Here is a 26,941-nt window from a genome sequence, read left to right on the forward strand (position 1 = left end):
TCAGCAGAATGGCCTCCCCCTTGTCACAGTGATTAGGTAACTCAGGTTTAATTTAATCAACCTATAGATACCTTTTCCACTAGGATTGGTTCAGGAGTCAGCCGATCTGAACACAGTATAGGATCTGGCTGGGAATTCTGGGATGGAGATGCTCTCCCTCTTTTTGGAGCACGTGAAAGCCTGGAAATGCCTCAGCTACTTACAAGATAAGTGGAGCCAAGTAAACTTTGGGGAAGAGCAGAGCCAAGAGACTGATGGGAAAACAGGACCAGAGCTAAGATCAAACTCCCTGGAAGTCCAAAGGAAGAATTCATGTAGCTGATCCTTGCAGGATAAGTAACGTTTGGAAAGGAGAAGGGAGAATAGTAACAGTGGAACAAATGGAAGGAATCTGGAAAGAATATGGAATATCTAAAAAATAGCACTTGTAATTATTTTTAATCTCTTTTCTTTTGCTTGGTTGATGCAGAGAAGTTATATTCATTCCATAGTAAACATCTATAGCATAATAGTACTGATATTGTGGTAGAGGTTGACCGTGCAGGCATGACATGTTCAAGTTCTCAAAATGCTTACACCCTAGCTGTTGCTGCTAGCTGCTGACGAATCAGGGCGACCCCATTCACAGCAGCAAGAAACGCTGTTGTGTCTCGCGTCATTTCCATGATGTCTGTGGATCAGACCATTGTATTTCATAGGGTTTTCACTGTATAATTTTCAAAAGGTGTTCCTGAGGCCTTTCTTCCTAGTCCACCTTAGTCTGGAAGCTCCACTGAAACCTGTTCAACCTAATAGCAACATGCAAACTTCTACTGACAGACAGACGATGGCTGGGTATAAGGTATGATCTGCACCCTAGCAGACTGGCCAAAATGTAAACCACCAACTACAGTAGAAGAAGGACCCCTCTTCCTGTCCCAAGATTGCGGAAGGGAGGAGGAGCTTAGAGCAGGGGATTATCTTTTTAGTTCCTGGGAAGAATTATCACCCACATTGTATAGATAAAGAAATGAAAGTATGGGAGCAAAAATGTCACACACCACTGCAGGCAGTTACTACTGGTAAGCCGTTATTACTGTGAAACCGAGAAGATAATGTTTAACTTTTTCTTTAAGTATTCTCTTAAGGCCTGCCCATGATCACAAAAACAACAGGCAGGAGGGAGAATCTGCACTTGAACTCTAGCCTGCTGGCTTCAACCCCTGTCTCTAGAGTCTCCAACATCATCTGGCATAGGAGCTGGCTACTTTATTTGTGTGGCCCAGTATAAAATAAAAATGTGGGCCCCTTGTTCAAAAAGCAGGGGGGAAAAAGCACCATTAAAGTCACTAAAATATACAGCGCTTTCTGTTCTTCCACAGCCTCTGGACTTGCCATGGAGTTTTATATTCGCTATTTAATGTCATTCTAATTAAAGAAAAATTAAGATTTTAAATTACTAGCACGGATTAACCATTCGTCTTTTTTTTTTTTTTTAATAACTTTTATTAAGCTTCAAGTGAACGTTTACAAATCCAATCAGTCTGTCACATATGAGTTTACATACATCTCACTCCCTACTCCCACTTGCTCTCCCCCTCTTGAGTCAGCCCTTTCAGTCTCTCCTTTCTTGACAATTTTGCCGGCTTCCCTCTCTCTCTATCCTCCCATCCCCCCTCCAGACAAGAGTTGCCAACACTATCTCAAGTGTCCACCTGATATAATTAGCTCACTCTTCATCAGTGTCACTCTCCCACCCGCTGACCAGTCCCTTTCATGTCTGATGAGTTGTCTTCCGGGATGGTTCCTGTCCTGTGCCAACAGAAGGTCTGGGGAGCATGGCCGCCGGGATTCCTCTAGTCTCAGTCAGACCATTAAGTTTGGTCTTTTTATGAGAATTTGGGGTCTGTATCCCACTGATCTGCTCCCTCAGGGGTTCTCTGTTGTGCTCCCTGTCGATTGTGGCCGGGCACCAACTAGTTCTTCTGGTCTCAGGATGATGTAGGTCTCTGGTTCATGTGGCCCTTTCTGTCTCTTGGGCTCTTAGTTGTCGTGTGGCCTTGGTGTTCTTCATTTTCCTTTGCAACAGGTGGGTTGAGACCAATTGATGCATCTTAGATGGCCGCTTCTTAGCATTTAAGACCCCAGACGCCACATTTCAAAGTGGGATGCGGAATGATTTCATAATAGAATTATTTTGCCAATTGACTTAGAAGTCCCCGCAAACCATGTTCCCCAGACCCCTGCGCTTGCTCCGCTGACCTTTGAAGCATTCATTTTATCCCGGAAACTTCTTTGCTTTTGGTCCAGTCCAAATGAGCTGACCTTCCATGTATTGAGTGTTGTCTTTCCCTTCACCTAAAGCAGTTCTTATCTACTGATTAATCAATGAAAAAACCCTCTCCCACCCTCCCTCCCTCCCCCATCTCGTAACCACAAAAGTATGTGTTCTTCTCAGGTTTACTATTTCTCAAGATCTTATAATAGTGGTCTTATACAATATTTGTCCTTTTGCCTCTGACTAATTTCGTTCAGCATAATGCCTTCCAGGTTCCTCCATGTTATGAAATGTTTCAGAGATTCGTCACTGTTCTTTATCGATGCGTAGTATTCCATTGTGTGAATATACCACAATTTACCCATTCATCCGTTGATGGACACCTTGGTTGCTTCCAACTTTTTGCTATTGTAAACAGAGCTGCAATAAACATGGGTGTGCATATATCTGTTTGTATGAAGGCTCTTGTATCTCTAGGGTATATTCCCAGGAGTGGGATTTCTGGGTTGTATGGTAGTTCTACTTCTAACTGTTTAAGATAACGCCAGATGGATTTCCAAAGTGGTTGTACCATTTTACATTCCCACCAGCAGTGTATGAGAGTTCCAATCTCTCCACAGCCTCTCCAACATTTATTATTTTGTGTTTTTTGGATTAATGCCACCTTGCTGGTGTGAGATGGAATCTCATCGTAGTTTTAATTTGCATTTCTCTAATGGCTAATGATCGAGAGCATTTTCTCATGTATCTGTTGGCTGCCTGAATATCTTCTTTAGTGAAATGTGTGTTCATATCCTTTGCCCACTTCTTGATTGGGTTGTTTGTCTTTTTGTGGTTGAGTTTTGACAGAACCGTGTAGATTTTAGAGATCAGGCGCTGGTCGGAGATGTCATAGCTGAAAATTCTTTCCCAATCTGTAGGTGGTCTTTTTACTCTTTTGGAGAAGTCTTTAGATGAGCATAGGTGTTTGATTTTTAGGAGTTCCCAGTTATCGGGTTTCTCTTCATCATTTTTGGTAATGTTTTGTATTCTGTTTATACCTTGTATTAGGGCTCCTAGGGTTGTCCCTATTTTTTCTTCCATGATCTTTATCGTTTTAGTCTTTATGTTTAGGTCTTTGATCCACTTGGAGTTAGTTTTTGTGCATGGTGTGAGGTATGGGTCCAGTTTCATTTTTTTGCAAGTGGATATCCAGTTATGCCAGCACCATTTGTTAAAAAGGCTATCTTTTCCCCAATTACCATTCGTCTTTATATCTTGCAATGCCAGTTGTAAATGCAAATGAAAGAGGATGCCGTTTGTATTTTGTACCAACCCCAGGTGACAGAGTAGAACTGCTCCATAGGGTTTTCTTGGCTGTAATCATTACTGAAGCAGATCACCAGGCTTTTCTTCTGTGGCATCACTGGGTAGGTTTGAAGCACCAACATTTAAGGTTAGCAGACGAGCACAAACCATTATATGTACTTCGGTTGTACCAGAACAGTGGAAATACCACACAAAAGTAACTCAACCCTTTTTATTTCACTTTTTTACAACTACACTTTCTATCAACACTCCCCACCTTCAGCTTCCTGATGAGTAAGGAAGAACTGAAAGGAAAAGGAACTTTCCTTTTCCATCTTTCACCATTTTCAGCATAAGTGGTTGGTTGGTTAACATAGGAAAGTAACACAGGAAGGATATGGTAGAGTTACTTGGTCACCCATGTTTCATAAAAGGTAATTGCTTTCTTTCTGTTAGCAAAGTTCTGCAGAACTTTCAAAGTTCTAATTTCAGTGGGAAGCATGGTATCTCCCAGCTGTCAACCCCACCACTGCCACCTTACACAGTCATAGATGTAACTGTACCATATTTTATGCAAATAACACGCACTTTCTATGTTTGTTAGCCAACCAAGACCTTCCCCGCTTGAGGTATTTTTGTAAGCACGCTATGCTAATCTTTTTTTTTTTCTTTGCTGTGAAAAAAGAGTTTCGGAAGTTCTGGCCTAGTCTGGGTTGCTAAACTACACTGCTTCCCAGGCTTTCGAGGCTGATTTCATGCTCAGGCTGTGTGAGTGGGTGTTTTCTCGGGTCAGCCCAGTCACCCGTGCTTCTCTCCTTTGTGCCTTACCTGCAGCCCCTTCAGGATGTTACCAATTACAGGGCCTGCTGGTTTTTCAGGGAAACTTACTTATGAGGCTTTGTTCAAGTCTCAGGTTTCATCTGCCTTCCATTCAAGGCCTTTGTACATTCATGAATTTCTGTGGCAAGCATCTAACTGGAACCTTCCTTTTAAAGGCAGATTTTAGGGGCTGGGCCAGAGGTGGAGCCTGCAAAAAGTTGAGAGCCTAGTTAATTTACATGTCAATGTGTAGCTGGAAGGACTTTATTATTGAGAATTCAGAATCTTGTTTTCCCCCTGTACTGACTGCCTATCTAATTCCATCTATTTCTCTACTGCTAGCTTTAAAATTTCACTCTTCTTTCAACTTTGTTTGAGATTTTTTTCATGATAAAAAGTTAGAAAAAATAATAACTGCCCAAAAATATTTTTGTAAAAAAAAGGGGGGGGGGCGGGTGGGAAAATATCCTTCGATGTGCAAGAAGTTCCTGAGAATAGTAACGAGAAAAGAAACTAAATCAAAATTAGGAACTTTTACTTTCTTCTTGTTTCACTTTCAACATCGGAAATTAAATAGAATCTTCCCTCAGTTAAAATAGAATTGCTCCTCAGCTAAAACAGGATTGCTCCCCAACTTATGATCGAAGCTTTCCTGCACCTATATGTTGCAAGTCAAAAAAATTTAAACTCTTTGCTGTCCAGTTGATTCCAACTCATGGTGACCCCATGTGTTACAGAGTAGAACTGCTCTATAGGGTTTTCTTAGCTCTAATCTTTATAGATTAGAAACCCTGGTAGCATAGTGGTTAAGTGCTAAGGCTGCTAACCAAAGGGTCGGCAGTTCGAATCCGCCAGGCGCTCCTTGGAAACTCTGTGGGGCAGTTCTACTCTGTTCTATAGGGTCTCTATGAGTTGGAATCGACTTGACGGCATTGGGTTTGGTTTGGTTTTTTTTCAATCTTTACAGAAGCTGATTGTCAGGCTGTTCTTTCTTAGCGCAGAGTTGGGTTCAAGGCAGTGGCCTTTAGGTGAGTAGTCAAATGCAAACATTTTGAGCCACCCAGGCACCTCTTGTGTTGCAAACCAAATACGCTATTTTTTCATAGAGTAGCTTCTCTCCTGTATGGGAGAGCATGAAAAAGAAAACAAGCAGAAGAAAAAAGAAGAAAAACAAAAAGGAAAACAAGATTTGAAAAGATGCCTGCTGTTCTCTTTATGGAGTCCCTGGGTGGTACAAACAGTAAATGCGCTAGACTGTTAACCGAAAGGTTGGAAATTTGAGTCCACCGAGAGGTACCTCAGAAGAAAGGCCTGGTGATCTACTTCCAAAAACTCAACCCATTGAAAACCCTATGGAGCACAGTTCTACTCTGACACACATGGGGTTGCCATAAGTTGGAGTCGACTCAACAGCAAGTGGTTAACTGGGGCTCCTTTTACGAGGATGGCTTCCTCTTCTCAACTGCATTGTCAGCTCCATTAGAAAACAGCATTCTTCCAATGGCTGATCTTGTCAGAAGCCAGCATTGCCTCGTAGTCAAATCAGACTTACAGAAATCTCACTTTTAAAACCAAGCTTGAATGTTTCCTGAGCCAGACAGGAAATAAGGTACAGAGATAACCTAGGGGTTGGGGTAGGGCAGCAGCACAGAGAGAGTGGGGGCTTGGGTTTTTGGCAACCCCTATCTCTCCCCTGCCCCCAACCATGGCAGGAGCAACAGAGACATGCTCGAGCAGGTAGTTAGCTCCTTGGGGTTGAGTTTTTACTGCATATCCTTGTGTTGTGAGGTATTTCCTCATGAATTGTCTCACCTGCACAATAATTGCATTCTCTTTCGGATCACCAACTCAGGACACTTGGTAGCATGAGTGACAAGGACATTTTAAATTCATGGGAAATACAAAACCCCCTTTGTGGGCATTGGTTTCAGCTGCCGCCTCAGGTAACAAGAGTTGAGCTAAGTTTCCCTTCTTTTCCTTTCCTTATCCATTGATTCTCTGGCCAAGGTGCTATCAAGTAACCTGGTGACCCACAGGCCAACTGAGGGAGGAGATGAAAAGCAAGTTAATTCTCCAGATGGGTAGTAGGACGGCTTCATCAGGTGGCAGTGTGTCTCCAAAGCTGGATCAAAAGAAGGTTCGCAAAGTTAAGTCCTGCTTAAAAAACGGAACTTGTGGAGATGTAGGTCTGGGCTGGAACAGGAGATGAGGAACCTTCGCTTCCTCTTACTCTTCTCCATTTCTTCAGGGCCAGGATCTGGAAAGCCCCCATGGTTTGCAGTCAGAGGCCTTGCAGTTTGCCTGACTTTGATTCAAATACTGTTTCTGCCCTTGGGTAAGTTCCTTAACTTCTCTGAAGCTCAATGTCTTCATTTATAAAATGAGAACAATACTACCTTATTGGGTTTCTGACACATGGAGTTACCATGAGTCAGAATCAACTTGACAGTAACTGGTTGTTTTTTCAGTATATATATATATATGAAAGGTTTGCTGACACCTACTCACCCAGTCTCCTTCACAGGTGCCACAAACTCAAGCTGTTGTTGTTAGGTGTTGCCAGTCACTTTCGACTCACAGCAGTACTATGTATAACAGAACAAAACATTGTCCAGCCCCACACCATCCTCACAATCGTTGCTATGTTTGAACCCATTGTTGCAGCCACTGTGTCAATCCATCTCATTGACAGTCTTCCTCCTTTTCACTGATCTTCTGCTTTACCAAGCATGATATCCTTCTCCAAGTCCCTCCTGATCAGTACCTCCTGATAACACGTCCATAGTAAGCGAGGCAAAGTCTCACCATCCTCACTTCTAAGGACTAGTCTGGCTGTACGTCTTCAAAGACAGATTTGTTCTTTTTCGGGCAATTCATGGTATATTCAGTATCCTTCACCAACACCCTAATTCAAATACGTTAGTTCTTCTTCGGTCTTCTTTTTCCATTTTCTAGCTTTCATGTGCAAATGAGGCAATTAAAAATATTTCATGGCTTGGGTCAGGCACACCTTTGTCTTCAAAGTGACATCTTTGCTTTTTAATACCTTAAAGAGATTTTTTTTTTTTTTGTAGCAAATTTCCCAATGCAATATATATCATTTGATTTCTTGACTGCTGCTCCCATGGGTGTTGATTGTCAATCCAAGTAAAATACTTGACAACTTCAATATTTCCTATGTTTATCATGATGATGCTTATCAAGTATATCTCACCTGAACTGAGAGATCATCTCAAAAATAGATTCGACACATTAAACACTAATGACGTGACTAAACACCAGAAGAATTGTGGAATGACATCAAGACATGCTACATGAAGAAAGCAAGAGGTCATTAAAAAGACAGGAAAGGAAGAAAAGGCCAAAATGGATGTCAGAAGAGACTCTGAAACTTGCTCTCGAGAGTAGCTAAAGCGAACAGAGAAATAGTGAAGCAGGAGAGCTGAACAGAAGATTTCAAAGGGCGGCTTGAGAAGACAAAGTATTATGATGCAATGTACAAAGACCTGGAGTTTGAAAACCAAAAGGTATCTATCAAGCTGAAAGAACTGAAGAAAAAAATACAAGCCTTGAGTTGCAGTATTGAAGGATTCGTTCTGTTGTACATAGCGTCGCTGTGAGTTGGAACAGGCTTGACAGCACCTAACAACAACAAAGTCGGCAAAAAACTGAATGACACAGGAAGCATCAAAAGAAGATAGAGGGAATACACAGAATCACTGTACCAAAAAGAACTGATCAATGTTAAACCATTTCAGGAGGTAGCATATGTAGCATATGATCAAGAATCAACGGTACTGAACAAAGAGCCCAAGCTGCACTGAAGACATTACTGAAAAACAAGGCTCCAGGAATTGATGAATACCAATTGAGATGCTTCAATAAACTGATGCAACCCTGAAAGCGCTCACTCATCTATGTCAAGAAATTTGGAAGACAGGTATCTGGAAGAGATGCATATTTATACCCATTCCAAAGAAAGGTGATCCAATGAAATGTGGAAATTATTGAACAATATCACATGCAAGCAAAATTTTGAAGATAATTCATAAACGACAACCCAAGTACTGGACCTGAAAAAAGCAGACAGATGTTAAACAAAAGGAAGCAGTGAGGCCTGGGCTGAGCTGGAGGGTTCATGCTTTGTTTAAAGGCATTTAGGTTTTATTTAAACACTGTGCCAGCCATAAACGCAACGTCTGCAGGCTGAAAGCAGTCTGTGAGCAAAGAATTTGCTACCTCGGGAAAGTCCCTTTGTACCATGTCATAAAAGTCCTCTCTGGCCTGATCTCTACTGTTCAACTACAACTTGACAAACTTCATACCTTTCCCATCCCTATCTGCCGGATTCCTCCTGTGTTTCATGACTTCCTGCTCATGCTTATATTTTTTGCCTCGCTTCTGCCTATTTTTTTCCCCAAATCTCTTTTTCTTGATTATACTCTTTAGTTTTAGATGGGCCAATGTTTATCTTCTATGCCTTTATAGACTGTTATGCTGGCTCCTATCATTATATTCAGAAACCCTGATGGTGTAGTGGTTAAGAGCTACAGCTGCTAACCAAAAGGTCAGTGGTTCGAATCCACCAGGTTCTCCTTGGAAACCCTATGGGGCAGTTCTGCTCTGTCCTATAGGGTAGCTATGAGTTGGGATTGACTTGACAGCAGTGCCTTTTTTTTTTTTTCTTACATTACATTCAGAGTTCCAGGGTGTTGGAAACGGTCAAGTGCTCTGCTGCTCACAAAATGTAGCGGTAAGTTTGGTGGTTTGAGCCCATACAGAGGCACCTTGGTAGAAAGGCCTCATGATCTATCTCCAGTAAGTGAGCCACTGAAATCCTATGAAGCACAGTTCTACTCAGAGTGGAGTCGATTCAACGGCAACTGGTTTTGTTTGTTTTATCATTACATGCACTGAGCTAGTTTAAAATTACATCTTTACTTGTGGTTTCCCCAAAGAATATTAAGTTCCTTGAGGATAGAAATAATGTGGCATTTGTGTAGGATTTCCAGTGCCCAAACCAAAAAGGAAACCAAACCTGTTGCTGTCAAGTTGATTCCAACTCATAGCAATCCTATAGGACAGAGTAGAACTGTCCCAAAGGATTTCCAAGCTTGTAATCTTTTCTGGAAGCAGACTGCTTTATCTTTCGCCTGCAGAGCACCTGGTGAGTTTGAACTACTGGCCTTTCAGTTAGCAGATGAGTGCTTAACCACTATGCCACCAGGGCTCCTTTCCCAGGGCCCAGGTCCATATAAATACTCTTTGGTTTGGCTTAAACAAATACTAAACAGTCTAAAGAAGTTCTTTCTGAATCCAGGAGTCATTCATTTGTTAGTGATCATGGGCTAACCTTCTAAGCCCCAATTATTCTCTCTAAATGGAAATAGTCTACTTCCTTCACAAACACTGGGTGCCGGAAATGCTCATAACTGGTTGGTGTTCACACACGAGTATACGTCTGTCAGTCTCCATCCAGCAATTCATGAATGTACTTAACTGTGTGTAAGTGGCGTGGTGACAGTGTCAGACCTCCCCGTCTATCTAACTTCATAAAGAGAAAGGGAGAGAACCATTATCAGCACCAATAGCCCAAAGCCGATTCCTATTAAGCAGAAGTCACACTTACCTCCTCTCACCAACATTTTTACCAATTCTAACACCAGTTGTCCCTCCCATGGCACTCTCTACTTCTCTACTGGGTTCAGTAATTCATTCACCAATAAGTGCCCAGAGGCACCCCCACTCCACCAGTAAGCCCGAAGTCACTCAACTCCCTAGCTCTGTGGGTCAGTAAGCCTAGCCCCGCCAAGTGCCTGGAGGCACCCCACTGTACCAACAAGCCTTGTGCCCAAAGACACTCAGCTTGTTCATTCAGTGGATCAGGAAGCCCACTGCGTAGTCTCCAGTGTCACAGCTCTCTCTCTCTGTCTCCTGGGTCTAGGAGGTTCTCAAAACACAGACCCAGAGTCCAAAGGACATGCTCCACTCCTGTCTCTTCTTCTTCTTGATGGTAGTGAGGTTCTCTCTGTCCACCTCTGGGATGGCTCATTTTAAGCGTAACAGCATGGCAAAACTGACCAGTCCCCTCACTGGGGCTCCATACATCTTATTTGCATGGTCCCACCCCCACAGGGCTGCCATGGACCTTGTTTACATTAGTAGCAAGCTATCCAATCCCCTCGGTGGGCCACAACCACATCATTTGCATAGCCCCATCTGATCATTTGGTGGGAGATCATGGCCAGAAAGGCCGTATAGAAACAATACGTATAGAAACAATCCATCACACAGCAGTAAGTCATACCTTAAGTGGTAGAATTCTCACCTCCCATGCTGGAGACCCTGGCGATGTAGTGGTTAAGTGCTATGGCTGCTAACCAAGAATTTGGCAGCTTGAAACCTCCAGGTGCTCCTTGGAAACTCTGTGGCACAGTTCTACTCTGTCCTATGGGGTCACTATGAATCGGAATCAACTCGATGGCAGTGGGTTTTTTATGCAGGAGACGCAGGTTCAATTCCCAGCCAATGCATCTCATTCGAAGCCACTACCCATCACTCAGTGGGAGGCTTACATGTTACTCGGGTGCTAAACGGGTTTCAGTGAGGCTTTCAAACTAAGACAGCCTAGGAAGAAAGGTCTGGCGATCTACTTCCAAGAATGAGCCAATAAAAATCCTATGGATCACAATGGTCCCACCCCCAACTGATCAGGGGAATGACGCAGGACTAGGCAACGTTTCATTCCATTGTGCATGAGGTCAGCAGAGGTCAACTCAACGGCAGTTAACAACAAATTATACCTTAATTAAAAAAAAAAAAAAAAGGTAACAACAAATGCTCCATGCAGGCTGCCTCCCTAAGAGATTTCATTTCAATGTTTCATTCCCATTCACGTGTGGGTTAAACATACATATTGGCTCTGCACCCAGTCTGTGGTGAGCATTCAAGGGCACAAAAGCTGTGCCCTTGTTATCCCACAACAAAGGGAATACATTCTAACTGACAGTACCGAGGAGTCCCACTTCACAGAGCAAAGCCTGAACACAATGTTTTCTCCTGGCTTCCTATTCAGTTATTTCTGGGTGAAACATAAACACGAGAGAGCTGGCAGCCTCTCCTCCCTCTCAATATCTTATTTTGAGATCTGGGTGCTTTGAACACATAGATGTTCACCTTTAGGCAGCAAGCCCCCAAACAATACTCTTCTCAGCAGAAGAGGAGCCAGGAAGCTCTACCAAGCTGCCTTCAGGTAGTTTTCAGGGTCAACTTATGCCCCTCCCAGCTGCCTAAGCATGCTCACTGAGTTTGCCTTTCTGTGCCCTTCCAGAGGCCCCAAGTCATGTGATACTTTGGGTGCCAAGAAGCCCTTTGTCACCAGGCTTCTCCTTAATTTCATTCTCTTCATGCCTTCTAGAAAGCTTACCCTCACAACTGGCTTAAGATATTTTGTTACGTGAGGAGAATTCCACATACACCAAGATCATCAGAAGTTGGACCTGGATGGAAAGGGTCTCAGGAGGAGGAAGGCCTGCAGTTCAGCCTCTATGGTGAGAGACCAAAATGGAGGCACCGAGTGAGAGGTAAGAAGAAGAAAATGGATCTCAGCTTATGACAGGTATGTGTGTGTCGGGGAGAGAAGGATTTAGGGTACACTACCCACCCTTCACAGCTTACCCGGGCATCTGCCCTATCTCCCTCCTGTACGTGCTTCTGCTTTCCCAGATATTTCTCCTTTCCAAAGACACAAGGTAGAAGGTAGCAGTGGTGTTCATTCCCTCTACAGCCTGCAAGAGGGGAAACATGTTGCCACTAATGAAAGAGTATGGGGAACGTTGTAGAGGCACCTTCTTCAGGTGAATTCACTGTCGTGGATTGAATTGTGTCCCCCCAAAATATCTGTCAGCTTAGCTGGGCCATGATTCTCAGTATTGTGTAATAGTCCAACATTTTTTGTGATTGTCCACCATTTTATGTGATTTTCCTATATATTATAAATCCTATCCATATTATGTAATAACATGGATTAGTGGCAGTTATATTGATGAGGTCTGTAAGATTAGGTAGTGTCTTAAGCCAATCTCTTTTGAGATATAAAAGAGAAAAGTGAACAGAGAGACATGGGGACCTCATACCACCAAGAAAGCAGAGTCGGGAGCAAAACATGTCCTTATTGACCTGAGGTTCCTGCACTGACATGCTCCCAGACCAAGGGAAGACTGATGACAAGGACTTTCCTCCAGAGCTGACAGAGAGAGAAAGCCTTCCCCTGGAGCCGGCGCCCTGAATTCGGACTTCTAGCCTACTGGACTGTGAGAGAATAAACTTCCCTTTGTTAAACCATCCACCTGTGGTATTTCCGTTACAGCAGCACTAGATGACTAAGACAGTCACCCTGACCCCTTCAATGGTGCCCTGGTTTCTTTGAAAACCATTCCATTTCCTCGGCAAGCTAAGACAGGCCCTTCACAGTGTGATCCAGGCTCCCTTCCAGCCTCATTCCTGATACTTTCCCCATCGTACCCTTCACTCCACCCTTCTCAGGGTATTTTCAGTTCCCTGGTTGCGGAGCCTCCTCTGCTCTGGGAATGCTCTTCCTTCCCCTTCACCTGGCACAGTCCTCTGGAGATGTTTTTATCTCATCACCCTCCTGGCCAGTTTGTTTTAGGATCCCCCTCTCTGGACTCCACGGGCCTGCTGTTATACTCTATCCTGGCTTTTTCCACTGCACAATAAGCAATCCCTCTTTCCTAACTTCTCCCTAAGACTGTACGTTTATCACCTGGCATGGTGTGTAGCAGCTGTTCCATTCTCAAAAGGTTGCCAGGTATTCGAGACAGATAGCCCAGTGTTTAACTTTCTGTTTAGTGAAACAAACGTGGACATACATGTGTTCTTTCCCATGTTTAGTAATATTATGACTATGGCACAATAGGAGTTTCCTGCACAACCAGTTGCCATCAGTTTGATTCTGCCTCATGGTGACCCTGTACGTTGCAGAGTAGAACTATGTCCCATAGTGTTTTTCAAGGCTGTGACCTTTTGGAAGCAGATCACCAGGTCTTTCTTCCAAGGTGCCTCTTGGTGGGTTCTAAGCCGTCAGTCTTTCAGTTAGTAGTCGAGCACTTAACTGTTTGCATAGTTCAGGGACTCCAGGCAGGGCTTAAAAATGAGCATAACATAGATTTTTATTTTAAAAAAAGGTAATGACATTTTTTTTTCTATCATTAAGAATCCCCTCAAACACCTAGTGATTTGGGCTCTGTTCATATTTAAAAATAAGCTCCAGAAAGCTCTGAGTGTAGGGGTGAGCCTTGCTGACCAACTTCACTGCAGGTTGCCCCAGCTGGGCTGTTTTCCTGGAGAACTTCCCCATGATTAATCGAATTGTGTCCTCCCAAAAAATGTGTTGGAATCCTAACCCCTATACCTGTGGATGTAATCCTGTTTAAAAATAGGGTTTTCTATGTTATGTTAATTAGGTCATACCCTAACAGTGTGTGCTCTAAAACTAATCACTTCTGAGTTATATAAAGAGCAGCCTAGACACAGAGACATACACACATGGGAAAGACAGATGCCATGTGAGGATCACCTACAAGCCAAGAAAGACCAAGGAATGCCTGGGGCTACCAACAAGGAAGGAATTGACATGGCCAAGACCTTGATTTGGACTTTTAGCCTTCAGAACTATGAGAAAATAAATTCCTGTTCTTTAAAGTCACCCATTTTTGGTATATGTGTTACAGCAGCACTAGGTAACTAAGACGCCCTACTGTCAGAACTGGATTTTGGTTAGGTTCCCCCAGAGACAAGGAGTCTGGTTCAGGTCATTTATTTGGCAGGTGACCTCAGGAAACACCGGTAGGAAGGTGGAGTAGCGAGACAGGGAAGGAAAAGAAGCCAGTGGAGGGGAACTTGGCAGCCAGTGTAGGTCATGCAGCTCAGGGTGGTCTGCATTATGCAAGGGCAAGGGAAGCAGGCTCTTTATCTACTAGCCCCTGCCCATCATTCACTGACTCCACCGACATCAACTCTGGCCTTGCTGCTGGTCCTGGGTGCGGGCTGAGAAAAGAAAGTGACAGATGTTTGCAGGAAGCCATCTTCTGTGGACAAAAACAAATGCTGAGGAGATCTGGGCAGAATAATGACGTGGTATCTTTGTTCTGTAGATCTTAGGTTGGTCGGGTTATTTTGAGATGAAAAGTTCTCACCTCCTACCTGGAGGTTAGGAAACCAGCTGCCAGCCTTCTAGGAACCGCAGGAGAAGGGGGCGGGCTCTCATTTAATGTTATTTAGTGTTAGCTTTCGCTTGGCCAGCTCTTTTCAGTATGGAAACTCCTCGTCTGTGCCGAGTCCCTCCACCAGTCACTCTCTAGAGCAGCACTTCCCAATAGAAATATAGTGTCTGTCATGTACATAATTTTATCGTTTCTATCAGTTACATTAAAAATATAAACAGGAGAAATCTATTTTGAGAATGTATTTCATTTAACCCAATATATCAAAAAATATCATCATTTCTGTAGTGTTATATATATTGTTTACAACAATGAAAAATGCTTATACCTAAACCTGTTGCTGCTGAGTTGATGCCAACTCACAGTGACCCTACAGGACAGAGTAGAACTGCCTCATAGGGTTTCCAAGGTGCAGCTGTTGGATTCAAACTGCCGACCTTTGGGTAAGCAGCCAAGCTCTTAACCGCTAAGCCATGAGGCTCCCTCAAAAAATGCTTATAGTAGACAAAAATGATCATTTCAACAGGTAATCAATATTTTTTTAAATATTAAGACATATTTTACATTCTTTTTTCCTGTACTAAGTCTTCAAAATCCAGTTTGTATTGCATTTAATGGAAACTTCAATTTAGAAGAGCCACACTTCAAGTGCTCAAAAAACAGCATGTACTAATGGTTACCATAAAGGGTGGCTCAACTCTAGAGAATAAATTTCCAGTCTTATGCAAAGAACGGGGGAAGGGACAGGTCATCTGCTATAAGGTATTGGAGAAGGGAGCTGGGTGGGATTCTAACTGCTTGTTAAAAGGACTTTCAGCCAGTTCTCCTGTTTTCCCCCTTCAGCCCCATCTTGGATATACCCTGTGCCACCAATTCCTGAGCATTCCTGGGATTCTGCAGTGCAAATCCCTGACACTTTCCCCTCCTGCTCACTTAGATTTTAGCTCCACTGAATCCACCAGGCCAGTGACCACTCATCCACCAGCTTTCCAACTTCCAGTTTTTTGTTGGGGTTTCCACTTCTCCCAGTCTCTTTGTCCTTATGGGCTTATGCCTTTAGTGTACATTTCTTGTCATTTTAGTGGAGTTTTGGGAGAAAACTGAGATAAACGTGTGCTCAAGCCATCATCTCTAACCAATAATCAATACATTTTTCATATCATGGGAATGTGAGCTTTTTTTTTTTTTTTAATTTGGTCTACAAGTTTTTATCAGGTGTCTGGCATTTTGTTTTGATTTGTTGTTACTGTTTATCTGTGACTTAGGAGACCCCACGTGTTACAGAATAGAACTGTTCCATAGGGTTTTCTTGGCTGTAACCTTTATGGAAGCAGATTGCCAGGCCTGTTTCTTCTGTGGTGCCACTGGGTAGGTTCGAACCACCAAGCTTTTGGTTACCAGCCATCTGGGGAACTTGTGTGTCTGGTATTTTGGTTTAAACCTTCTGACAACCCTATGTATGCAAGAACTATCTCCCAAAAGAATGAATGGGTGAAGGAAGAGATATCCAGGAGAGGAACTCAGTGGTCAAGTGTCATCCAATCCAGTTTAAACCAATGGCACACAGTGACACCCTCTAGGTCACACTTCAAGGAGTCTGTCCCTCACCCTCCAACACACACACGCACACATACACACACACACTCAGTAGCCTAGCTCCATGATCTACCTCTCACCTCCCAGGTCCCTCTGAGCCATCAGAACATGCCCACAGAAATAATTAAGAATTTACAAAGGCAGAAGCAGTAAATCAAATGGGAAGTGGAAACCATGAGTGAGCTGTTTCCATCACCCTTCAACCTCATTACCTCACTATCTGCTATAACTGACCACTTCCTTGCAATGTTTGTACTCTCTTAACTTTTTCTGGTGTGGGGTTTTCTTGAGTCACTCACTTCTACTTCTACCAACTTCTAACCTTATTTCTTCTTTTGAAAGGTGCTGAATTTCTTTTTATGTGTTGGTTTTTCTGGGATCTTTTTTTTATAATAAAGCCCAGGACACTTAGACTCAACAATCATGAAGATGGCACAGGACCTGGCAACTTTTTGTTCTGTTGTATAGAAGGTGGCCATGAGTTGGAGGCAGCTCGATGGCAACTAACAACAACAGGTCTCTTAGAACACGTAGCAATCGAGTGTCCAGTCTTTTTAAGTGTAACCCAAGTAGAGCTGGCAGCCTCAGGGAACTTTTTTTCTTGGCTTTGTTCTTATTCATTTGTTATTATAGCATGAAATAACAGATGAAAAGCAATTTAAATATGCATTAGAGTCTTTTACAGAAATGCCAAAGATGGGATTTTTATTCATACTATCCAGTAAAACCTCTTAAACTCATTCCTTTTGCATAACTTATAGCCTTGAGAATCAAGAAATTTTCAGATTCAGAAAGATCCTAGTAGTTGGCTCCTTTTGTTGAAGCAGGATAGTTTCCTAGTTCAATCAGATGTTGCTCGTATCTGAACAGTGGACAGTAAATAAAAAGGAAGTCCTTGGAGCTGCTAAAGAAAAATGAAGTTCTAAGAGAACACGAGGAAATTTCCACAGAGGAGATAAAGAGAAGTGAAGTTGGAGGTGGGAGTGTCATTGAAGAAGGCCTTTTGCTGTTACAAAGTTTATAGTAGAATGATCAGTAGATATGCCAAGTTGAATTAAATTGGAAGTTCTTCAAAGCATTTCTCATAAGCTTAGAGGTTCCTGGTTTCAGCAGAATCTGGCACCTTACTGCTGTGTGCTGCCCACTCCCCTCCCCAGGCAGCCCATGCTTCAAATCTGCAGCATATTTTTAGCTCTGTGTGTTGGGGTATATTTTAGTCACATCAGTTTTATCAGTCATATAGAAAATAGACTTGTCTGTCTAAAAATTTGTATTATGGTAATATTTCCTGGGGAAATTTTTTTTATTATTTTACTGAAGTCATATTTGCACAGATTTTTCTAGTTTTCACAACATTTCAGAGTACCGTATTTCATTTTGTCTTTGCAGCAACCAACTCCATTTTCTAAATGCAGGGAAAGTGATTCTTAGCAGGCATTCTCTGTATTTATCAATTTATTACTTCACCCCATTGTACAAAGGACTACAGGTGGAACAACAGGCTTCTCACAGCTGGTAAACAGCAGGGTCAGGACTAGACATCAGTCTTCCTGACTTCTGGCTTGATGCTCTTTCCACTGAAGCTCTTTATCACTTAGTCTTTCACTCTGAGCCCAGAGATGGTCTCTGCAATGAACTTGATCAAGAACAAAGAGCCTTAAGAGTGGACTCAGAGTTTGTCATGTTGATGATTTGGGGCTGATAAGAAAGAAAATACTTTCCTTCCTCTTTCTCCTCCTCTTCCTCTCCCCTTTCCTTCTCAAACAATTCAGTCCTAAAGCCATTTGGTGGGGAAGAGCAAGCTTTGCATCCATGCTGAGGTGCGGGGCAGTACAAGGAGGTACTCAGGGTAGGGAGCATTAGCCTAAACAGGGTGAGTATATCCACTACTGGGGTCAGCCTGACTTAGGGTGTCAGAGCCTAAGTAGATAAGAAGGATCTCCTTGTAAGAGGGATGCTTATACTGTGTAACCATGGTAAGGAGGGCATCCCCGTGGAGAGACAGCTTGGCCTAGGTGTACAATCCAAGCAAGAGGGCTGTAAAGAGTTTGACCTTGCCCAAAGAGAGGTCTGGCCTTTGCCCTTGGCTCCTGGGAGGTCGTACCCCTAACCCTTGGAATGTCCTGCCTGGTAAGACTGCCCTTGTTTACCTGGAGGCTTTGGAAGACTCCAGAAAATAAAACAATGTGATTTATGGTGGTGGTTTTGAATCATATGGTATCAGCTCAACCTTTGAAGAGGTTGGAAACTAAATGTCAGCCACGTGGGTAGCTGACCATTTTTAGCACTATTAAAAACTCAGGTGAGCTTCCCTGGTGGGCAATGCTTCCTGCAAATGGTCACACATGGTTACTAGAACAGTAATACTGTCTATTTGAGTTATCTGGTGCTGCTATAACAGAAATATCACAAGTGGACAGCTTTAACAAAGATAAATTTATCCTCTCACCATCTAGGAGCCTAGAAATCCAAATTCAGGGTACCAGCTCCAGGGGAAGGCTTTTTCTCTCTGTCAGCTCTGAGGGAATGTCCTTGTCATCAGTCTTCCCCTGGTCTAGGAAATTCTCAAAGCAGGGACCCTGGGTCCAAAGGATGCGCTCCGCTCCTGGCACCGCTTTCTTGATGGTATGAGGTCCCATGTCTCTCTTCTTGCTTCTCTCTTTTATATCTCAAAAGAAATTGGTTTAAGACAAAACCTAATCTTATGGATAGAGTCCTGCCTCATTAACATAACTGCCTTTAATTCTGCCTCATTAATATCATAGAGGTAGAATTTACTACATATAGGAAAATCACACAAGATGACAAAATGGCAGGTAATACTGGGAATCATGGCCTAGACAAGTTGACACATATTTTGGAGGGGCACAATTCAATCCCTGACACTGTCCATGAATTCACAGGGAGAGGATAACTGGAAGCTTAATGTTTGGAACTTTCCTGGACCCTGCATCATGTGTCTTTTTTTCTTGGCAGATTCTAATCTGTATCCTTTAGCTATAATAAACCATAACCATAAGAAGAACAGCTTTCAGTGAGTTCTGAGAACTTCTAGCAAATTATCAAAACTAAAGATGAGCTTGTAGACCTCGGAAGTTGCAATGGGTGTCAGAGGGAGTTTGGTCTTGTGGCTTCCTGTGATTCTTTCAACTTTGCAAGGGTATATACAGGAAGGGGAGCTTGGCAAGGAGCATCAGACCCCAACTGGGGTGTGTATGACATACCTGGAGGGACAGCCTGGTGTAGGGTGTTAGTACCTTACTCAGGAGGATGAGGAGGGCATTTATTTGGAGAAATACAGTTTGGCATGGGAAGCCAAGCTGAGTGGGTTGAAGACGGTGCCCTGCCACGGGGAGATGGAAGACCGAACTGGGTGAAGAGGGCGATGACACAGTAGGAGGAGCCTAGTGGGAAATCACAGCTCAAGGGGGCAAGGAGGGTATTTTCATGGACAGCGACCCTGTGCAAGGAATCAGAACACCAGGTGGGTGAAAAGGGTGTCCATGTGGGAGGCAGCAGCCTGTCATGGGCTGTCAGAGTCTGAGAAGGGTAAGGATGGCTCTTGTAAGGTAGGGTTGCAAGAGCAAGGACAGGATGAGGAGGGTGTCTGTGGTGGTGGGGGGAGGAGAACAGTGATGAGTTACCTACAGGGGATTGAGCAAATAGGTAAATATATTAAGGATAATGAGAGCTAGCTTGCTTACTATTGGAGTTGGGGGTTACAAATATGAAAAAGGAGAAAACTAGAATAAATTCTGCAGTGTTGAGTATGAAGTGGATATCTTGTGGTGAACTTGTAGTTTTCAACATATATAGATAGATATAAAAGTAAATATAGGAGAGGCAGAGCTAAGATGGCAGAATAGACAGATGCTTCCGGCAAGCCCTGTTTACAACAAAGACCCAAAAAAACAAGTGAAACGAGTATATTTGTGACAAGCTGGGAGCCCTGAGCATCAAAGGCAAGCTTAGACAATGAACTGAGGGGTGGGGGAGAAAGAGACCATTCCGAAGTGAAGAGGAGTTACTGGACCTGAATTGCAGGGAGCGCTCAGGTGCCATTCCTGGAGCAGTAGTGGTGGTGGGCTGGTACTAGCGTTCAACCGCAGTTTCCTCAGGAAGAAGCAGCCAGCCACACAGCCTACCCACACCTCCGGAACCTTAGGAGAACAGTGCTGTCGGCAAAAGCTAAGTACTTGTGTACATTTTACTGCACCCCCCCCAGCTGGCTTCAGCGGCTGAATCCCTGGACCTGAGATAGACCCTGGTGAGCACTGAGAGCCATCCTCCTGGCCTTGGGAAAGGAAAAAAATTGCAATTGGGAGTAAAAGATAATTTGTTAGCTCCATTAACCAGGGGTGCTCAGGACAGAAGCGGCTCCTGTGCAGGCATAAACCATCTGTGGACCTTGAGCACATTTCCCTTCTGCATGGACCTGTGTGGGCCTATTTCGGAAGAACTGGCCCTTGTTGGCAAACTCCAACCATTTCAGCTGTGCGGTGGAGAGGTGGGTGTTTGATGTTTGACATTGCTTTGCCTATTAAACAAGGTCCTCACCTACCCATATCAGGGACCTATGGACTGGTAGCTCCACTCAGATCACCCAGCCACCTGTAACAGGGGTCCAAAGATAACTCATACCTCCCAGTCCTTACAACCAAAAACTTTGGGCACCCATGGTCCCTCTGCAGAACCCACCCACCAGCATGCTTTAGGGAACAGAGATGCATTTTCCTCAGAGACACTCGGGGGTTGGTTCTCAGCCCCCTGCCTTGTTCAGAGCGTGACCCTCTGCTGCAATCAGATACCAGTACATACGCCAATCACCCCTGCCACTCTAAGACTGTAGGACAGAGCCTGTACCACACACTTGATGATCAGCTACCTGTAAACCTGAGCTGAATTCATACAAGAAAACTGAATGGACTCCTAGACTGATATACCTGATAACAGCTCTAGCCAGCTGGGGACAGGACACCAGAGCTCCAAAGGTGAAAATAAGCTAGCTCATGCAAGCAACCCATAGGGGTATAACAAAACAAAACAAAGCAAGCAGCTATGACACAGTAAGCAAGCATAAACTAATACAACAACTTATAGATGGCTCAGAGACAACAGTCAATATCAAGTCACATAAAGAAACAGACCATGATCACCTCAATGGGCTCTCAAAACAAAGAATCCAGGGATCTTCTAGATGAAAGTGCATTCCTGGAATTACCAGATGCAGAATACAAAAGTTTAATATACAGAACTCTTCAAGACATCAGGAAGGAAATGAGGCAATACACAGAACAAGCCAAGGATCACACAGATAAAGCAACTGAAGAAATTAGAGAGGTTATTCAGGAACATAATGAAAAGTTTAATAAGCTGGAAAAATCCATAGACAAACAGCAATCAGAAATTCAGAAGATTAAAAATAAAATCATAGAAAAAATAATAATAAAATTATAGAAAGTCAGAGGAACAGAACTGAGCAAGTAGAAGCTAGAATTTCTGAACTCAAAGATAAATCACTTCACACTAATATATTTGAAGAAAAATCAGATAAAAGAATTAAAAAAAATGAAACCTTAAGAATCATGTGGGACTCTACCAAGAGAAATAACCTACGAGTGATTGGAGTACCAGAACAGGGAGGGATAAGAGAAAATACAGAGAAAATTGTTGAAGATTTGTTGGCAGAAAACTTCCTTGATATTGTGAAAGACGAGAAGATATCTATCCAAGATGCTCATTGAACTCCACATAAGGTAGAAGTTAAAAGAAAGTTACCAAGACATATTATAATCAAACTTGCCAAAAACCAAAGATAAAGAGAGAATTATAAGAGCAGTGAGACATAAACGAAAAGTCACCTACAAAGGAGAGCCAATAAGAATGAGCTCAGACTACTTGGCAGAAACCATGCAGGCAAGAAGGCAATGGGAACACATATTTAAAAAACTGAAGAAAAAAAATCACCTGCCAAGAACCATATACCCAGCAAAACTGTCTCTTAAATATGAAGGTAAAATTAAGACTTTTCCAGATAAACACAAGTTTAGGGAATTCGTAAAAACCAAACCAAAACTACAAGAAATACTAAAGGGAGTTCTTTGGTTAGAAAATCAGTAATATCAGGTATCAAATCAAGACTGGGACACTGGGCAGAGCAACCAGTAGTCAACCCAGACAGGGAAATCCAAAAAAACAAAGCAAGATTATATATATATATATAAAAAACCCAAAACAGGGTAACAGCGATGTTATTATACAGGAAAAGGCAACATTAGAATAATAAAGAGGGACTAAGAAATGTAATCATACACCTTCCATATAGAGAGGAAGATATGGTAATATACAGAAATAAAAGTTAGTTATAAATTTAGAAAAATAGGGGTAAATAATAAGGTAACCACAAAGGAGACAAACTATCCTACTCATTAAAATAAAATACAAGGGAAAAATACAGACTCGGCAGAAACAAAATCAACAACAACAAATATGAGGAAAGGACAATATATAAAGAAAATCTACTCAGCACATAAAATCAAGTGGGAAAAAGAAACTGCCAACAACACACAAAAAGACATCAAAATGATAGCACTAAATTCATACCTATCCATAATTACCTGACTGAAAATGGACTAAATGCACCAATAAAGAGACAGAGAGTGGCAGAATGGATTAAAAAACAAGATCCGTCTATATGCTGCCTAAAAGAGACACACCTTAGAGACACAAAAGAACTAAAACTCAAAGGACGGAAAAATATATATCAAGCAAACAACAATCAAAAAAGAGCAGCAGTGACAATATTAAATTCTGACAAAATAGACTTTAAAGTTAAATCCATCAGAAAGGATAAGGAAGAACACTATATAACGATTAAAGGGACAATACACCAAGAAGATATAACCATATTAAATATCTATGCATCCAATGACCGGGCTGCAAGACACATAAAACAAACTCTACCAGCATTGAAAAGTGAGATACACAGCTCCACAATAATAGTAGGAGACCTCCACACACCACTTTCGGTGAAGGACAGGACATCCAGAAAAAGCTCAGTAAAGACACAGAAGACCTCGTAGACATATACAGAACACTCCACCCAACAGCAACCAACTATACTTTCTTTTCTAGTGCACATGGAACATTCTCTAGAATAGACCACATATTAGGTCATAAAGCAAGCCTTAGCAGAATCCAAAACATGGAAATATTACAAAGCATCTTCTCTGACAATAAGGCCATAAAAGTGGAAATCAATAACAGGAAAAGTAGGGAAAAGAAATCAAACACTTGGAAACTGAACAATACCCTGCTCAAAAAAGACTGGATTATAGAAGACATTAAAGATGGAATAAAGAAATTCAGAGAATCCAATGAGAATGAAAACACTTCTTATCAGGACCTTTGGGACACAGCAAAAGCAGTGCTCAGAGGCCAATTTATATCAATAAATGCACACATCCAAAAAGAAGAAAGGGCCAAAATCAAAGAATTATCCCTACAACTTGAACAAATAGAAAGAGAGCAGCCAAAGAAACCCACAGGCACCAGAAGCAAACAAATAATAAAAATTAGAGCTCAACTAAATGAAATAGAAAACAGGAAAACAACTGAAAGAATTCACAAGACCAAAAGCTGGTTTTTTTAAAAAATGAACAAAATTGATAAACCACTGGCCAAAATGACAAAAGAAAAACAGGAAAGGAAGCAAATAACCCAAATAAGAAATGAGATGGGTGATATTACAACAGACCCAACTGAAATTAAAAGAATCAGATTACTATGAAAACCTATACTCAAATAAATTTGAAAACCTAGAAGAAATGGATGAATTCCTAGAAACACACTACCTACCTAAACTAACACAGAGGTAGAACAATTAATAGACCCATAACAAAAGAAGAGATTGAAAAGGTAATCAAAAAACTCCCAACAAAAAAAAAAGCCCTGGTCTGGCGGCTTCACTGCAGAGTTCTACCAAACTTTCAGAGAAGAGCTAACACCACTACTACTAAAGGTATTTCAGAGCATAGAAAAGGATGGAATACTACCAAACTCGTTCTATGAAGCCAACATATCCCTGATACCAAAACTAGGTAAAGACATCAGAAGAAAAGAAAATTATAGACCTATATCTCTCAGGAATGCAGATGTAAAAATCCTCAACAAAATTCTAGCCAATAGAATTCAACAACATATCGAAAAAATAATTCACCATGACCAAGCGGGATTCATACCAGGTATGCAGGGATGGCTCAACATTAGAAAAACAATTAATGTAATCCATCACATAAATAAAACAAAAGATAAGAATCACATAATTTTATCAATTGATGCAAAAAAGGCATTTGAAAAAATTCAACACTCATTCATGATAAAAACTCTCAGCAAAATAGCAATAGAAGGAAAATTTCTCAACAACTAAAGGGCATTTATACAAAGCCAACAGCCAACATCATCCTAAATGGAGAGAGTCTGAAAGCATTCCCACTGAAATCGGGAACCAGACAAGGATGCCCTTCTATCACCACTCTTACTTAACATTGTGCTGGAAGTCCTAGCCAGAGCAATTAGGCTAGATAAAGAAAGAAAGGGCATCCAGATTGGCAAAAAAAAAAAAAAAAAAGCAAGGAACAAGTAAAAGTATCTCTATTTGCAGATGACATGATCCTATACACAGAAAACCCTAAGGAATCCTCCAGAAAACTACTGAAACTACTAAAGAGTTCAGTGGAGTATCGGGATATAAGATAAACATAAAAAAATCAGTTGGATTGCTCTACGCCAACAAAAAGAACATCGAAGAGGAAATCACCAAATCAATGCCATTTACAGTAGCCCCCAAGAAGACAAAATATTTAGGAATAAATCTTACCAGAGATATAAAAGACTTATACAAAGAAAACTACAATACACTTCTACAACAAACCAAAAGAGACTTGTGTAAGTGGAAGAACATACCTTGCTCGTGGATAGGAAGACTTATCATTGTGAAAATGTCTATTCTACTAAAAGTGATCTATACATTTAATACAATTCCTATCCAAATCCCAACGACATTCTTTAGTGAGATGGAGAAACAAATCACCAACTTCATATGGAAGGGAAAGAGGCCCTGGATAAATAAGGCATTACTGAAAAAGAACAACAAAGTGGGAGGCCTTACTTTACCTGATTTTAGAATCTATTATACTGCCACAGTAGTCAAAACAGCCTGATACTGGTACAACAACAGATACATGGACCAATGGAGCAGAATTGAGAATCCAGACATAAATCCATCCATATATGAACAGTTGATATTTGACAAAGGCCCCAAAACAGTTAAATGGGGAAAAGACAGTCTTTTTAACAAATGGTGCTGGCATAACTGGATATCCACCTGCAAAAAAATGGAACAAGACCCATACCTCACTCCATGCACAAAAACTAACTCAAAATGGACCAAAGACCTAAATATAAAATCTAAAACAATAAAGATTATGGGAGAAAAAATAGGGACAATGTTAGGAGCCCTAATATATGGCATAAACAGTATACAAAACATTACTAAAAATTCAGAAGAAAAACTAGACAATTGAGAACTCCTAAAAATCAAACACCTATGCTCATCCAAAGACTTCACCAAAAGAGTAAAAAGACTACCTATAGACTGGGAAAAAGTTTTTAGCTATGACATTTTTGATCAGCGCCTGATCTCTAAAATCTACACGATACTGCAAAAACTCAACTGCAAAAAGACAAATAACCCAATTTAAAAATGGGCAAAAGATATGAATAGACACTTCACTAAAGAAGACATTCAGGTAGCTAACAGATATATGAGGAAATGTTCACGATCATTAGCCATTAGAGAAATGCAGATCAAAACTACAATGAGATAAATCTCACGCCAACAAAAAAGGGCTGGCATTAATCCAAAAAACACAAAAGAATAAATTTCGGAGAGGCTGTGGAGAGATTGGAACACTTCTACACTGCTGGTGGGAATGTGAAATGGTACAACCATGTTGGAAATTGATTTAGTACTTCCTTAAAAAGCTAGAAATAGAACTACCATACGATCCAGCAATCCCACTCCTTGGAATATATCCTAGAGAAATAAGAGCCTTTACACCAGCAGATATAGGCACACCCATGTTTATTGCAGCCCTGTTTACAATAGCAAAAAGTTGGAAGCAACTAAGGTGCCCATCAACGAATGAATGGATAAATTATGGTATATTCACACAATGGAATACTATGCATCGATAAAGAACAGTGAGGAATCTGTGAAACATTTCATAACATGGAAGAATCTGGAAGGCATTATGCTGACTGAAATTAGTCAGAGGCAAAAGGACAGATATTGTACAAGACCACTATTATAAGATCTTGAGAAATAGTATAAACTGAGAAGAACACATACTTTTGTGGTTACGAGGCGGGGAGGGAGGGAGGTGGGAGAGGGTTATTTACTGATTAGTTAGTAGATAAGAACTATTTTAGGTGAAGGGAAGGACAATACTCAATACGCAGAAGGTCAGCTCAAATGGACTGGACCAAAAGCAAAGAAGTTTCCTGGATAAACTGAATGCTTCAAAGGTCAGTGGAGCAAGGGTGGGGGTTTGGGGACCATGGATTAAGGGAATTTCTAAGTCAATTGGCAAAATAATTCTATTATGAAAACATTCTGCATCGCACTTTGAAATGTGGCGTCTGGGGTCTTAAATGCTAACAAGCGGCCATCTAGATGCAT

The 26,941-nt window shown here is 41.8% G+C and overlaps 1 long non-coding RNA gene across 1 annotated transcript in view; it reads left to right on the forward strand.

The window, feature by feature from the left end:
- Positions 1–11,670: 11,670 nt before the first annotated feature.
- Positions 11,671–26,941, forward strand: part of LOC135232426 (uncharacterized) — a 43,823-nt gene continuing 28,552 nt past the window's right edge. The window contains exon 1 of the long non-coding RNA XR_010322966.1: positions 11,671–11,981. This is a non-coding gene — a long non-coding RNA (uncharacterized LOC135232426). The remainder of the gene's footprint in view (positions 11,982–26,941) is intronic.

Source organism: Loxodonta africana, chromosome 9 (genome assembly GCF_030014295.1).
Source record: "Loxodonta africana isolate mLoxAfr1 chromosome 9, mLoxAfr1.hap2, whole genome shotgun sequence".
NCBI lineage: Eukaryota > Metazoa > Chordata > Mammalia > Proboscidea > Elephantidae > Loxodonta > Loxodonta africana.